Here is a 16473-nt window from a genome sequence, read left to right as displayed (position 1 = left end):
TTCTCTAGTATTAGACTTTTCTCTCTTTGTTCTGTCTTCTCCAACAGGACTATGAATACAGACACTGTGTTGGGCATTTTAAAGGAGTTCTCCATAATGTCTTTCAGAGGACACAGAAGGGATTGGAATGGACTGATCTGTGTTTCACAGTTTACTAAACTTGCTATATTAGTCTAAAATGCAGCATATGGAATTTCATTTAGTTCTCAATAAAAAACTCTGAATAAACCTCTTGTTTGTAAGAAAAAAAAAGATGAGTCAATTTCTACTGGGAACAAACATATCAGAGAAGCCTAAAAGTGTTGTAGGAAAGTATGTTACTGAAATACAATCATATAACAAGGCTAAAGAAACACCTGTTAACAGTAACAAAAGAAACAGCCACAACAGTGTGAACTTAAAGTCACTTTAGTACTGGGAATAATGCAATGCTACAATAGAGACTGAATACTAAGATGACAAATAAAATGTACTTATTACAGGTACATAAAGAAGCACCTTGCATCACCGTGACTTTCAGTGATCTGGTATCCAGAACTGTTTTGGTAGAAATACTAAAGCTTTTTATGATGCTCACCAAATTAAGTAAGAAATTTTGAAATGGTATCTACAGAGCAAGCAATATTATTCTAACACAAGAAACACCCTGGTAAGGCACAGGACAGGCTGCAATGCTGCGTCCCAGATGCCGTGTGCTGTGAAAAACAATCTTATTTCAATGATGGAGGCTCAGAGGGAGAGAGATCAAAGAGAGGGCACAGTCACAGCTCTTACCAGCTGTTTACTGACATTCCTTTTCTTGGGACAAAGGTTTAGTCTCTTTATAACATGCAATAACAGTGCAAAGTAAACACGTAATTTATTGGTGACAGAATTCACCATCTTGACCACAGAAATTAACACAACCTATTTATACTGAAGTGAACCCAAACTCTCCAGCAGCTGAAAGAAGGATCTGATTTTTCAACTGGGAGAGATTCTTTCAAGTGCAAAGCACTTAGAGCAGTTAGGTCTTGTATTAGATCTTAGAACTGCCTTTCTTGTCCCACAGATACCAAGTAATTTGCATCTTCTAGTATAAAGCCAACAAAAGCACTCCTACTTTACTGTGGACAAGGCACCTATGTTAACTGTAAAGAATATAGTGTGTCCACTTGACAGCACCATGGTAAGTACAATTACCCAAGACTGATGCATTCTCTCTTATGGTGCTTTTCCTACTACTTCAGACATTGAGTTTTTCTAATTTCTTCAAGAAAAGTGATACTACCCTAGCACATTTACACCTCCATACAAGGCAAATACACTAATTTCAGAAAACATCTCTAAGTATTCAAATCATCCCTCTGAAGGGAGCTAAAAAGCTCTACCAAAGGACACAGAATAAAAACACATTCCTTTGGTTTGCTGCCACAGATTACAATAAAACTAATTAGTCTCTGCTTTCTACAAGGAGTTACAGCCAGAAGCATTGAGTTGAACAACACATTTGCTAGCAGACAGTTAATTTTTAGAATCGGAAAGGGAAATGCATGCCCAGGAATTGGAGGTGGGGAAAAGCCACCAAAGCTAAACAACTCCCCCCACCAAACATCTTTACTGTAACATACGTATGTCCCAACCTATACATGTTAATACATGCAGTTTCTATACTTGAGTTTTATTCAGAAACATCTGCAATGCAGACAACATTTATTTTTACAGAAATCTGTTAAGACAATATGCACCCAGTTTGTCCAGTTGAAGTTAAGTCTTTTATCTCTGAATATGAGCAGGAAGGAGTTGCCATGCACTAGTAACCAGCCAGCCTTCCAGCACACTGCCTCAGGCTCAGCAGAACCCTGCTAGAATTAGCTGGAAGGCAGATGACGATGCAGAAATGTGCAAGTAATTAACAGCACATTTGAGGGCAGTTCTGAAATCCTGTTCCCCTCCAACTAACTCGACCATTAATTCACCAAACTGCTCAAAGATCTCTAGGTATAAGAGCTTTCCACCTGAGTGGATTTCAGAGTAAAGCATCCAGATCAGTCTGTAGGAAGTGGCTGTGATCCAACTCCTGCAAACTAAATTACAGCAATAAAATAGTCTTTCACATGCTTTTATCAGCTAGGATCCTACAACTCTATTTGTGATAGCCTTATTACATAGCATGATTAACTAATATCACAATGAAAAAGGCCATAAGATTTTTATAGCTTAGGTTCCAAACCCAACATACAGTATGTTGCACAAGCTCCATTATCCTCTGTAATAAAAAAACCCAACCAACCAAACAAAAAAAACCACCAACCAATGATCAACAAAAAACCCACAGAATCATATAAATTGGAAAAAACTTTTAAGATCATTGAGTCCAACTGTAAACCTAACATTGCCAGTTCACCACTGTAAATCATGTCCCTAGGCACCACATCCAAATGTCTTTTAAATACCTCCAGGGATGGAGACTCCACCACCTCCCCGGGCAGCCTGTTCCAATGCCTGACAACCCTTTCAGTGAAGAAGTTTTTTCTAGTGTCCAAACTAAACTTCCCCTGGTGCAGCTTGAGGCCATTTCCTCTCATCCTATTGCTTGTTACTAGGGAGAAGAGACCGACCCCTGGCTCGTTACAACCTCCTTTCAGGTAGTTGTAGAGAGCAATAAGGTCTCCCCTCAGCCTCCTCCAGACTAAACAACCCCAGCTCCCTCAGCCACTCCTCATAAGACTTGTTCTCCAGACCCTTCACCAACTTCGTTGCCCTTCTCTGGACACGCTCCAGCACCTCAATGTCCTTCTTGTAGTGAGGGGCCCAAAACTGAACACAGTATTCGAGGTGCGGCCTCACCGGGGCCAAGTACAGGGGCACGATCACCTCCCTGCTCCTGCTGGCCACACTATTCCTCATACAAGCCAGGATACCGTTGGCCTTCTTGGCCACCTGGGCATGCTGCTGGCTCATGTTCAGCCGTCTGTCAGTGAACACCCCCAGGTCCTTTTCCTCCAGGCAGCTCTCCAGCCACTCTTCCCCAAGCCTGCAGTGCTGCATGGGGCTGTTGTGACCCAAGTGCAGGACCCGGCACTCAGCCTTGTTGAACCCCATACAGCTGGCTTCAGCCCATTGATCCGGCCTGTCCAGGTCCCTCTGCAGAGCCTTCCTTCCCTCAATCAGATCAACATCCTGCCCAATTTGGTGTCATCTGCAAACTTACTGAGGGTGCCCTTGATCCCTTCATCCAGACCATTGTTAAAAATATTAAACAGAAGCGGCCCCAATACTGAGCCTCGGGGAACACCACTTGTGACTGGCTGCTAACTAGATTTAAATCCATTCACCACAACTTTCTGGGCTTGGCCATCCAGCCAGTTTTTTTACCCAACAAAGAGTACACCTGTCCAAGCCATGAGATGACAGTTTTCCAGGGCAATTCTGTGGGAAACAGTGTCAAAGGCTTTACTAAAGCCTAGGTAGACAACATCTGTAGGCTTTCCCTCACCTACTTAGTCACCCAGTCACAGAAAGAGACTGGGTTAGGTAAGCAGGATCTGCCTTTTCTAAACCTATGATAACTAGGCCTGATCACTTGGTTTTCCTGTACGTGCGCGTGTTGGCACTCAAGATGATCTGCTCCATAACCTTCCCCAGCAGCAAGGTCAGACTGACAGGCTTGTAGTTCCCCAGATCCTCCTTCCAGCCCTTCTTGTAGATGGGTGTCACATTTTCTAACCTTCAGTCAACTGGGACCTCCCCAGTTAGCCAGGACTGCTGGTAAATGATGGAAAGCAGCTTGGTGAACACTTCTGCCAGTTCCTTCAGAACTCTTAGTTGGATCTTATACAGCCCCATAGACTTGTGTGTGTCTAGGTGGTGTAACAGGTCACTAACCGTTTCCCCTTGGATTATGGGGGCTCTATTCTTCTGGATTCCCAGTCTCTCAAATGGCCAGATTTTGTAGAAAACTGGTAAAGTAAGTAAGAGAGCTGCCTCAGCCTCTTACAGGATTCTGAGAAAGCTACACATCACAGTGAAACACAGTCCCTCTTGCGTGAGTTTTGGCAACACTTCTGTTTACCTGAGTAACCTACATTACACTGGCTATTTACTTTTTGACATGGAAACTGGATGCAATTCTGATCAATTATTCAGTAAGTGTAAGGGTTAATTACACCCATAATCCTCCTGCCTTTGTGCAATGTATTGCCACATCAATCTGTCATACCACTGCCACACTTGGACCAAGTACTATGACCAACACTATGAGTCAGACTCAGTAATCATCTCCCAAATGCTGAACCAATTGCCACTGTACAAATTACTGTTTGACACATCTCTCAATAGCATTAATTACTAACCATAAATACAAAAGAAATAAACCTCTGCAGTAAAAGCTGTAATATTTCTCCTGGTCTTACACAAGCAGAAGGCACTTCAGATGACTTGAACACATCAGCAGCAGTTGTGACCTTTCTGTCCTTTTACTCAGCATGTCCCTCAACAAGTAGCATATCTGAAAATAACTTAAAGCTGCTTTAGCTATCTGCCTATCTATCTAGCTATCTGACTAGTCACAGAAACATTTATGTCTTGTCAGGGGAGCAAAGTTTTGCAGTGCTGTCTGAACACATACGGATTTGGAAAGGCTACTGTTACCATATACAGACCATTATGTATATTCAGAAGCCCAGGACTTGCAACCAGCCTCACTGTCTTTGCAGTAGTGACTAGAGATCCTGCAGCGATATTTGCTTCAAAAAATTCTTCTGGGTACATGCAGATGCATTTTCCCATTCCTGGATGTACTCTCTTTGTTGCCGCGATGCCTTATTTACTCTGCATGGAAGAAGGAGAGGAAAAGCTGGCAGTGTTTACTAGTGTATTCCCTCCCACAGGTGAGAGTGGGAGGGAATGTAATGACAAATTTACTGATGATGCCCTGTCCCCACAGATTTCAGTATATGTTTAAGCTTAATGTGCTATATCCAATGATGAAGGCTATGATGCTGTATCAGTTTAATGCAGTCTAAACCCAAACTTTTGCTCTGCCCTTGCAGAAATTTCAAGCCCACCCACCCACTTCCCTTGCAAAAGCACTAACACTTAAACTGTGGTGACGTTCAGGGAACTGATGTGTTTGCAAATACAAACCTTTTCACAGTCAGCTTCTCAAGGTAACTGATGTAGTTGCAAGAGCAGTACTGCCTGTGCATGTAAATGTGGGTATACTTTTTCTATTGAATTAATCAACTAAATAAGCATAGAATAAGACTTACCCCTGTAGGCAGCAGAAATTTTAAATCAACTCAGCTGCCCATCAACTAGTGAAAACCAAAAAAGCTGTGTTCAGAAAAGAAAACCCCCAACACAGTATTGCCTCCACAGCCTACTTGTTGTTCATACTATCTCATTCTACCACTTGTATTTTACATGGTAAAAAAGGTGGGTCAGAGTCTGTCCCCACTTCTCAACAGTGTAACATCCTGGAGACAGCAAGGGTGACACTTTGTGGGTATTTGCTGGACACAGCTTGACTGGGATGTCTCCATACTCATAACAGGGCCTCCGTCTACACCTGTGCAGACCTGAAAAAAAGAGATCTCCAAGCTTACACCCTGTAGCGATTGTTTTAATTTGCTATTAAGCTTTGAGAGAAAGTCAGATTGTACCTAAAATCACCAGTGGGTGTGCTGAAACATAGAGCAGCTCTTCCTTGGCTTGATATACATAAACCACCACCATTAAATATAGTGACAACACAATACAGCTGGCTGGGCTGCCTTTGTAATAAGAACTCTGCACTAAAGGAGTGCTGAAAACAAAAGACAAAAGCTTGTAATGACTCATTGACTAGACATAAGCAGAGGCTCTAAAGTGGCCTTTAGAACTTAATAAACATCTCAACAACTCCGGTCCTGCCTTCGTAGCAGCAGTCACTTGATATATGTTGTAAAGGGAAAACATTTTTATTCAGCAGTATATATCCTACTTATTCCTAACTAACAGGAATATATTCAAAGACTTTAACATTACAACCAAGACCATCCCAAAGAGTAAATTCTAGATTGTTCTGCTTATTCACAGATGGACAGTCCTACAAGTTCATATGAGACACGGCGTGACCTGACCAGAGACAGCTGTACAGAATACAATAAACTATGTCACAGCAGCAGGTCCAGAGAAGCGCTCTGTGGCTGTGCGGTTTCACTTTCACTTATCAAAGTTAACTTCCACAATCAAAGCTATGGGCTCCTGTCCAGATGCCAGAGTTGAACAGAACAGCTGGAGGACTTCTTGTAACGTGCAAAGAATTCACCACTCCAGAGACCAGCAGGAGCACTGACAAGTCTATCCATAGCCCTGGAAACAGATAGATCTGGGCAATCAGCCCTTGTGAGCCCCTAGAGACATAGATGGCTGGAAGCAAAAGCAACAGCATTCAAGATGGGATTGCACAGACTGCAGGAAAGGATGTATCACGCTGATGCAAAGACACTGATGGGAACTGATTTACAACTGATGCTACAGAGGCTTTAGACCCCTGCCCTGAAAATTGTTGAGGTACACATGATTGCTTGTCCTATAGTGCTATTATTGCAGATGACAAATGCATGATCAGAGAGCTGGTGAACAGGTCCAGACAGACCTATACAAATAAGTCTGCCACACACAGAGAAAAAGTTGCCATAGCTCAAAGTCATGGAGATTCTTTAATGTGGGTCTGAGAAACCGAGGAAGGAGGGGCCTTTGGGGTTGTCTACAACTGATAAGGGAAGTACTTTCAGGGTCTCAGATTTATGCCATATATTCACAAACTGCTTTTGCAACAACAGTTAAATGTTGCACGTGGTAACTAAGGCATAAATCTCTGTGCTGCAGCAATTCCTCAGTGAGTTATTGCCTCCAAGGATTGCAAGAGTTTCGAACAGACTTAGAGAAAGGAGTTGTCTATACAAAGCTGAAAACAAAATCATAGGAAACTTGGTGCCACATCTGAGGACAGCAGCCAGGAATGTCACATAGAAACTGGAACCACAATTCACTAAGTTGCCACACTTTGACAAAAGGATAAAGAACAAAGACTAGTGAGAAACACAAGCAGGAGGACTTGAAAGATGAAGCAATTGTTACACTTCTGTTACTGATAAGCCTTGTCCTTTCTATGCTTTCCAGTTGAAGTTATTTTCATTATATCAATAAAACACAATAACTGGACAGAGATCATATTTATAAAAAGGCAGCGTAAGAGGAAAAGAAGAAGTGGATAGATGAGCCTTCTGCCACCTTTTAGTTAACACGCCAAGTGTCCTTTCATCTCTGCAATGCAAAATGAAGTCGTACAAATTAAGTCAAGACAATACTGAATAAATATCCTCCTAATCCATCTGCAGTAAAATGAAAAAAATTCTGCATGAGAAATGTTTTTGGTAGATAATTTATAAAAAATCTATTCTAAAAGCTGGAGTCATACTTAGGAATGCTTTGCCTTTTAATACATGTAACTGCTGTTCACTGAACTACATGATGAATAGTAACTACAGATAAAAGCAGTTGGTATTATTTTTCCTTCTTTGAAGCACCACTGAGAACCCTGCTCACAGGCCCGTTTTCCACTGGTAATTCAAAGAATCACAAAATGGCTGAGGTTGCAAGGGGTCTCCAGAGATCCTCTGGTCCAACCCCCTGCCAAGCAGGGGCACCTAGAGCAGGTTGCCCAGGAGCATGCCCAGATGGCTTTTGAGCATCTCCAAGGATGGAGACTCCACAACCTCTCTGGGCAACCTGCGCCAGTGCTTGGCCACCCTGGGGGAAAAGCAGGGCAGGGAAGGTGCTTCCTTATGCTCAGGCAGAATCTCCTGTGTTTCAGTTTGGATCCACTGCCCCTTGTCCTGTCACAGGGCTCTGTCTTCTTTGCACCCTCCTCCAGATCCCAGCTCTCAGCCTTTCCTCATATGAGAGATTCTCCAGTCCCTTAACCATCTTAGTGGCCTTTGCCAGACTCTCTCCAGTACCTTCATGTCTCTCCTATACTGGGGAGCCCAGAACTGGACACAGTACACCAATACTCCAGATTCCATACAGATCAACACTGAGAATGATTTTGTTCTCACCTGAGCCCAGCAAAACAGGTACAACCTGACTCAGAGGGAATGAAGGAAAGCTTTGTGGTACAGGTGACGCAGAAATTGTCTATAGGCCTTTTTTGTTTTCATTCATAGAGGATACAGAAACATTATTAACAACAAGAATAGAAACATAATTAACAAGATCAATAGCAGCTTCTGTATATATGTTCTTCCTGTATGTAGTTTCTTGCACAAAATTCAGGAAGATTCCTAAGGGTATACAGTTCCCCCAAACATTATTCTGTTGGCAGACACTTTTTCTCACCAAAGCTCACAGAAGAATTTCTCCTTTCTGCATACGAACCCCAAACTTTTTGAAAGACAGGATTGTTAGAAAAACAGGAGCTGTGTTCTAACCCCTCCCTCCATCTGCACAGCAACTTGTTCCACAGGGATACGCATCTGAAGTAGTTTGCTGCATTTGCTCCCTTATAAGGAAGGCTTTCCAGATGCTTGGAGGAAAGCACTGCTTATCTCCCCAACGTAACTCTCAGGAAGGTTTCAGATCTAAAATCCAGCATATAGCTGGATTGGCTAGAAGGGCTCCTCTGCACCTCACCTTTCACCCATCAAAAACATGCCAAGAAACAGGCAGAGAAGAGAATGTAACAAAACCACTACTTTTCTTCTACAAAAAGCTTCAAAGGTTTGTTGACTGTCCAGATGGTGCCCAGCTTGGTAATTTAGTGCCATATTCCCCCAGCAGTTCTCTAGCTAGGTTAAGTCAGTCTCAAGCTATACAACTTTAATTTATAGATTTTGTGCTTTTTGGCTAGGACAGACATGCAAGAACACCTTGTGTTTGAATGCTTGGGTAGTTGCCAAATTGTACTAGTCTACAGGGAGAAATAGAAACAGTTGGGCTGGCTAGCAGATAAGCATTATTACTGGAGTAAAAGCTTGTCTGCTAGAAAATCAGATTTACAGAACTGAGTAAGAGAAATACTGCCTTATATGAGACAGCTCAACCATTTGTTCTCATTTACAATCACAAGAGAGGCACGTTATATAAACAGATTCACTGCTATGAATAAAGTGTTTTTCCAACCTTTCTTCATATGTCATTTCTTCCTCTTATTCTTTTTCTCTATACTGGACATTTTCCAGTACAACAAATCTTTTTTGAATGGTGATGCCCAAAACTGGACAGTCTATTCCTACTGAGGTCCCAACAATGCTGACTGGAATGGAATTCTCCTATTTTATATACAATGCTGAGATGAATGCATCCAAGAACTACATTTCACTTTTTTTTTGCAAAAGCATCAGGGGGTTTTGTTTGTTTGTCAAAATTATGTTCATTTTGCTTAGATCAACTAACCCCGCCCCCCCTTTGTTTTTTTTCACACTGCATTCTGCACTTGCAAACATTTCTCAGTTCTCAGCACTTCACTGTATGAATTTCCTGTTGCTCATTTTGGACCTAATAATGTCTCTAATAAATTGAGCACTGTTGAAAAAGCTAATCTTACTCTTCATAGTGTCTGCAACCCTCTTCACCTCAATGTTTCTTACCATTCTTGCAAATTCTCGAATTATGTTCAATAGTACCCTAGGCAAGAGCACTTATACAGGTAGAAAAGAACTAACATGCAGGAATATATAAAAGGCTTTACCAAAATAAAGATATGTTGCATCTGTTTCTTTTCTCTTATCCACAAGAGCAGCCACTCAGAGGAAGAGATTTGCTTTTAACAAATCCACAGTGGCTGCCTCTAAGCACGCATTATGTTCTAGGCACTTAAAAACTGATTGCCTGCCAGGGTGTTCTGGCATCTTTCCATACACCAAAGCTGTGTCCTGAAGTTATACACACTGGTCTAATTACCACATTCTCCTTAAGAAAAGTGGGGTATGTTTTCAAAGCCCTAACACGTACTTACCAATAAAATCAGTAACAACTCTAAAAAATTTGTCAGCTGTTCTATAAGTATCTTAGATAATGTTTTGAGCCCGTGATAACATAAATATGTCTATATTACACAATATTCTTTAACATGTTCTTGCCCTGGGCCCATAAGTGAATCCTCTTAGTTGTGTTAAGCACTTCTCAAAATTAACCGTCTTTATTAAAGACTGAGGAGTGGATTTAGGTTTTCTGCTGATAAATAGCTATCAAACCCTGAAAATGATCTATGGTTTCTATTTTTCTCTTTCACCAGGCATGCTTGCCTCTGCTGCAGTCAGTCTAACTTTATTTTTTTCCCTAGATTCATTTTCATTATTCTGTGGTTATTTCTTCACCTTAAATTCATAAATTCTACTATCTCCTGATAATTTGCTAATTATCCACACTCAGATTATCAATCAAGAGAACATGTCTCAACCCCTTTGATAGCAGCCTGTGTTTATGTTGACTTAAGTAGATGTTGGTACTAACGTCTTACACACTGAAGTCAGAGACTAAGCCAGTCTAACACCTTACAGCTACTGAAATGCTAAGTCTTGTTCTCCTCTCCTTTGCTCATTTTCAGTTGCATTTGCTCACTCTGGCTCTTATGCCAGCTTTAGCACTCATCTGATCCCTCAGAGAGCTGATTCAGCTCATTAAACCAGCAGAAAATAGATTTGTTGTTGGTTGGGCTTTTTGATGGGCTACTTTTCCTGTAGGGACAGATAAAAACACTTTGCCCATTTCACCTAATTGCTATCTCATGCTGGTTTACATCAGTTTAAATTGATCTAAATTGCAGCTGCCATATTCATCCCTTCATCCCCACCTACAAAACTATGCCCCTTCCCTTGTGTCCTCACTAATACTTACGCAAGTGGATGGTGAGCCAGCCAGTGTGGCTGACTTTAGCCAAAAAACTATTCACTTTTTTGTAATCCTTGTTGGATTGTCTCACTGAACTTTGCAGCTGCACAATAAATTCAGTTCAGCCTCAACAGAACTGGACCTGCACTTCCTTCATATCGCATCTGAGAGCATTCTGCAGTGCATAAAGAAATGTACAACAGTACTTATTTCTCTCTTAACTGAGGTGGGGACATGCTAAATCAGTACATGATAATTAAGAGGGGAGTCATAACCCAGTTTATTCCCACTCAGTAAAACTTCACCTCAGACATGCAAACATGCCTCTTGATTCTACTCTATTCATTAGACAGCAATTGGTATTCAATGGTTTATATACTGTAATAAATTATATTGATTGTATTACTATCTGCCATATCATAAAATGATTATTTGTAGAGGTTCCCAATAAGCAGAAACATCACACTGTGAGGATAAGACAGAAGAGAAAATTATTCTAAGTGACTATTCTTTCTCCCATGATTTTAGGCCTCTACAGAACTACTCTTGTGATTTTATTCTTCTAAGTATTTTGCACTCAAACATTACTATTCAGATTTGTGTAGTGTACTTTTCAAACAGAGTATCTATTTTTTCACCATCACCTAATCTCTTATCCCAAGAATATCTACTTTTCACAACCATATTTTCTAAGGTTGCACTGTTTCTCCTAAGTATTTTAGGGTTTGCCCTTTTTGATTCAGATAGGGAGCAAAGTCATGCAGGCAATGGTTCCTTTATCTGCCATACACAGCCCATAAGCAGAAAAGTTTTCTTTAGCTTAATATAAATAATGTAATTGAGTCTAAGTGTATGCTTTGTTCTCTTCTCAGGAAATGGTTTGTTTCCTTACAACTTCAGTTCCGAAATACAAAATATATTACTAGGCTTTTACAGTACTCAAGCTGAGGTCCGTTACCTGTTTCCTATTGGAAGGAGCTACGCTTCTAGTTTGCAATAAATTATAATAATTTTGGGAGTTATCATTGGCACCACTCATGCCCTTTTATGTCACTGAAGAGAGAAAAGCAAACCAAGACAAAATTAGTTATTTACATTTCTATGCTTTTTAGAGAATCAACACTTATTAAGAATCTATCAGGGTTGTTTTAACTTAAATACTATTTACCACATTCAACACTTCGCTGTTCTTTAATTGTTCTATTTAAATGACCAGGTTTACCTAATAACAATAGCACCTCTCAGAAATAGCATAAGCCTCAACAAAATATTCAGAACAGCTTTTTCACTACCATAAAATGTAAAAGCTACAACTAAGGTCACTTTTAGCACACTGCATGTAAAAATAGTTCAAATTGTCATTACCAGGCAGAGCTTGCAATCTAAACAGAGAAGACAAAGAAAATATTATCCTGATACTTAAAAAGCATGAAAATACTAAGTGTAAGCACCCAGACAAATTACAGTGGCAATTTGTCAAAGGTGCTCAGTTGCTTACATAGACTAGTGACAGAGTAAGAAAGCAAACAAGAGCTTCCAATTCCCCAGTCCCTATCGCACCCATAGTGCCCATGTCAAATTTTCTTAGATGGAAAAAGCATCCACTTGTTCTTGAATAGCAGGAAAATCTTCTCCACAGTTCAACACTGCTTCCTTTATCATCAAGTCCTATGAATTAAAAGGTACCTCCTCTAATCTATGTCACACTTGCCATGCAAGGGAACAAAAGATTACAGATCATCTGTCTGCAAATTTAGTTTCAGACTACAGTTTTGAGAGAGACACATGTAGCTTTCTGTCCAGCACTGTGAGATTTGTAGTACTCTGCAATCTGCCTAAATCAAAGAGGCAATAAAGATCCATTTCTACTCAGATATTCCTTTATGCTGCCAATAGACCTGCACAACAGTGAAGTGCTCTAACTTACTGAAATAAATTGTGACCTATTTTTATCATTACCAAAGGTCCTGTGTGCAATACAGTCTCAGGTTTTGGATATGCACCAAAAATCAACCCCTAAATACTGTTATATAAAAAATATTTGTAAATCCAGATAATATATTGTTGTGATTTTTAGAATATTCTGAAACATTGTCTTCAGTGCTCTGATATGGAACTTCAACCTAAGTTTTATCTGTCTCACATGTCAAGAAAAACTGAAGAATGCATGTGAAAGTTTTATGACAATTCCCTACAGAAATATCTCTTCATTTCAGCCAGTTTTTATCTGCTTGTCAAAGCTGCACATTGCAAACTCATTCTCTACAAGTGGGGTTTTTTTATCCACTGGAACACAGGAAAAGAGAACAGAACTTGCTGACTCTTCATTTCATAGCCAGATTTTGCAATACTGTAAATTCCTGTTTGTCTACCATACAATGACATTTTCTAATTTCATTAGTTCAGAATATCTTTTCTTGAAATCTGCAGTGTATTTTTCAAACTACACTTTCTGTATTTTCTCAGTTGCGCATGATGATTCAAATTTACAGTTTGGAAATATTGTTTTCCAGATTAAAAAGTTTGCCTATTCAGATTCAGCAATCTCCTAATAACAACTTTTGTGGAGATGTTTGATTCATTATTTCCTTTCTTTCATCAGCATTTTACAGTTCTGAGTACATTCTCCCCCAACCAATGTTACAGTCTTGCTACAAAACTGGTCACGTTATGTCATATTCTTTAACTCGGGCCTGTAGTGCACATGTTTTAGGCTTCCTATTTGTCCACAGATTTTTCTCTAAATGTATTTTAGGTGTACAAGCATCAAAATAAGTCACTTTTCTTGCAGAGGAAATCAATGGTTCTTTCAGGCTAATTCCAATATTTCCTTAGAGGAGAATATTTCCCAGAGGAGAAAAAGAAATTACTCCTAAGAGCAAGATGACATAGTTTCACAGTTTACAAATCACTTCCCTTGGAAAGGTCCAAATTCTCCGTTTAGATGAGGTATTCAAAGTGACAAAAAGAACCTTACTTACATAAAACATAAAATCCTGAATTCATAATTATTTCCCTCATAGGAACACAGTACAAATACAAGTAATTCACTGTTCATACAGCTTTTAACAATTTTGAGTTCAAAGGGGATTTTAGAAATATTAAGCAATTTTTTCAGTTTATCCACTCCAAACAAATTTATTTCAGGAGTTGTGTTTCAAGGCAGCCCTGTGAAACAAAAGAACAGTATTTGTTGGTTTTTAAAAGACTTAGAAGGTGGCTGAAGGAAATTACACTAAACCATTAGGGATTTTTTTTTTTCTGGCTGTATAAATGTAAGACTTGCTGGATACACAGGGACAGCTTTTATTTTGTGTCCAACTGCCAGAACCAATGACGGTACAGGAATATCACTGAATCACTTCTGACATCTAAACAACAACGTTCCTGTTATTTTGGGCTCACAGATGCTTTTCTGAACCAACTGCAATGACAAATTCTGTTATTGCCGAAGTCAGTGTTCTCAAGCAGAACTAACAACGTTGCATCCCTGACAGAACATACAATGACCATTTTTATTTAAGCTGGACAACTTTTTGTAGGGTACCACAAATACAGAATGACACTGCAATATAGCTAACAATTATGCATTGTTCACAGCTGATGAATGCTTTGTGAAAGTTACATCTATGCTATGGCAATTCATTTTTTTGAAGCCTTGACTCACTTTGAGGACACCAGTATCTCTGTGGGAGCCAGCTAAACTTAGTTTATCTTTGGGCCAGCTATCATCCACTGACTGCACACACACATATTCTGACTCATTCAGACACACCATCATGTACCATGAAAATGTTCTCCAATGATGTGACTAAATTTTAAACCCGAACAATTATATAAGAGGGACCTGGACCAAATTAAATCCCGACATAGGTGACGATATTGCAATGTTCCTACTGTACAGTGGTCTCGGAGATGATGTGCACTGGTGAGGAGTGAGTTCATCATTTCTCTGTGAGTAATGAGAACAAGGAATGCAAGAAATTAGCTGAAATACCACCTCTATTTTCCCAGCAAAAAAATAAAGCACCCCACTCAAAGCCATGACATTAGTTTCTGCCTTGAGAGAGTCACTGAACATCAGTCTTACTAAGATTTACAGCAACATAGGAAAGAACATTTCTCTCAGAGACCATGTCTATTTTTGATCTCAAAAAGTTTCCAAGCCTTTATTAAAACAAAGGCTTCTTATGTCTGAGAACCTACTAAAATTTGAGAATCCTGAAGCATTATGAGCTCCCAGGTCTAGACACATACCACAGATTTATTCTCACTCCCTAATGGGGCAAAAATCCTCAGGAGAAACAACAGGTGTATTGACAGGACAGGACCTATGTCATACTTTTACAGATCCTTAATCTGAATGCTTAGAAGATCAAGAATCCACAGCAGGGTCCAGGGCAAGAAGTCAGCATGTACATAGGCAGAAATTACTCCAGTTTTGCTCAGTCCATCACTACTGAAAAAAAACAAGTCCCTCTTATTGCAAGCCGTGATCCCAATCTTTGTGACTTTCTACTGTAGTCACGAAGCCCTGTTTCTGTAGGGAAAGTCTGTACAGAAACAAACATTCTCAGCACTCTGCAGTTTAAGTTCCACCAGTTCGCCCCACAATTAAGTCCATACCAAAACCTGTACCAAATGACAGATGTGCCCTCATTGGTATAACTGAGCAGAAAAGCAGCAAATTCCTTTCATAAAAAGTCACTGGCTCTCACCGGTTCAATGGCTTATCCCTAGAAAAGTCTATGATATTGACATTAAGCTAATCACCATCTGTTTCCTTATAGATATTTACATAATATGAGTAAGTGTACCTTGAGTCCAATCCTACACTCATTCATTCATGCAAAATAACTGGCTTTATTTGGTTTCCTCACAAGTCAGAAAAAAGATTTAGTCCCTTCCATACTGTCATGGTTTTAGCTGGGATAAAGTTAATTTTCTTCACTGCGGCTGGCCCAGTGCTGTACTTTGGACATAGCATGAATCTCCCCAAGAGCAACTTGTGTCCATTCCCCCTTGCCCTCTCCATGTGACTCCATGTAAAAAGGGAGTCTCCATCTTCTTTGTAGCTACCCCTTAAGTACTGGTACATGGTGAGGAGATCCCCTCTAAGCGTCCTTTTCTCAAGGCTGAACAAACCCAGCTCTCCCAGCCTATCCTCACATGGCAGGCTTTCCAATCCTTTGATCATCTTCGTGGCCCTTCTCTGGACCCCTTCCAGCCTGTCCACATCCTTTTTGTATAGAGGGGACCAGAACTGTACACAGTACTCCAGGTGTGGCCTGACAAGCACCAAGTAGAGCGGGATGATGACTTCTTTGTCTCTGCTGGCGATGCAAGCCAGCATCCTGTTGGCCTTCTTGGCCGCAGCAGCACACTGTTCGCTCATGTTGAGCTTTCTGTCCACCAGGACCACCAGGTGCCTTTCCACAGAGCTGCTCTCCAGCCAGGTGGATCCCAGTCTGTGCTGCACTCCCGGATTATGTTTTCCCAGGTGCATGACCTTACACTTCTCCTTGTTGAACTTCATGAGGTTCTTGCTGGCCTACTCTTCCAGCCTATCCAGATCTCCCTGCAGAGCAGCTCTCCTTTCTGGAGTGTCTACTT

General features: G+C 40.5%; 1 protein-coding gene across 8 annotated transcripts in view; it reads right to left on the bottom strand.

Annotated features, from left to right (window-relative positions):
- CIB2 (calcium and integrin binding family member 2) overlaps positions 1 to 16473 on the bottom strand; it is a 57415-nt gene that overhangs the window by 21930 nt on the left and 19012 nt on the right. For 4 of the 8 annotated variants that reach the window (XR_012661657.1, XR_012661656.1, XM_075100006.1 and 1 more), the window contains one exon: positions 4644 to 4812. The exons of the other annotated variants lie outside the window; for them this stretch is intronic. The gene's annotated coding sequence lies outside the window, so the exon portion shown is untranslated. The remainder of the gene's footprint in view (positions 1 to 4643; positions 4813 to 16473) is intronic. 8 annotated transcript variants of the gene reach the window in all.

The sequence above is a fragment of the Phalacrocorax aristotelis genome, chromosome 7, assembly GCF_949628215.1.
Source record: "Phalacrocorax aristotelis chromosome 7, bGulAri2.1, whole genome shotgun sequence".
NCBI lineage: Eukaryota > Metazoa > Chordata > Aves > Suliformes > Phalacrocoracidae > Phalacrocorax > Phalacrocorax aristotelis.
Note: the sequence above shows the minus strand (reverse complement) of the source record. Positions and strands in the feature narration are given on the sequence as shown.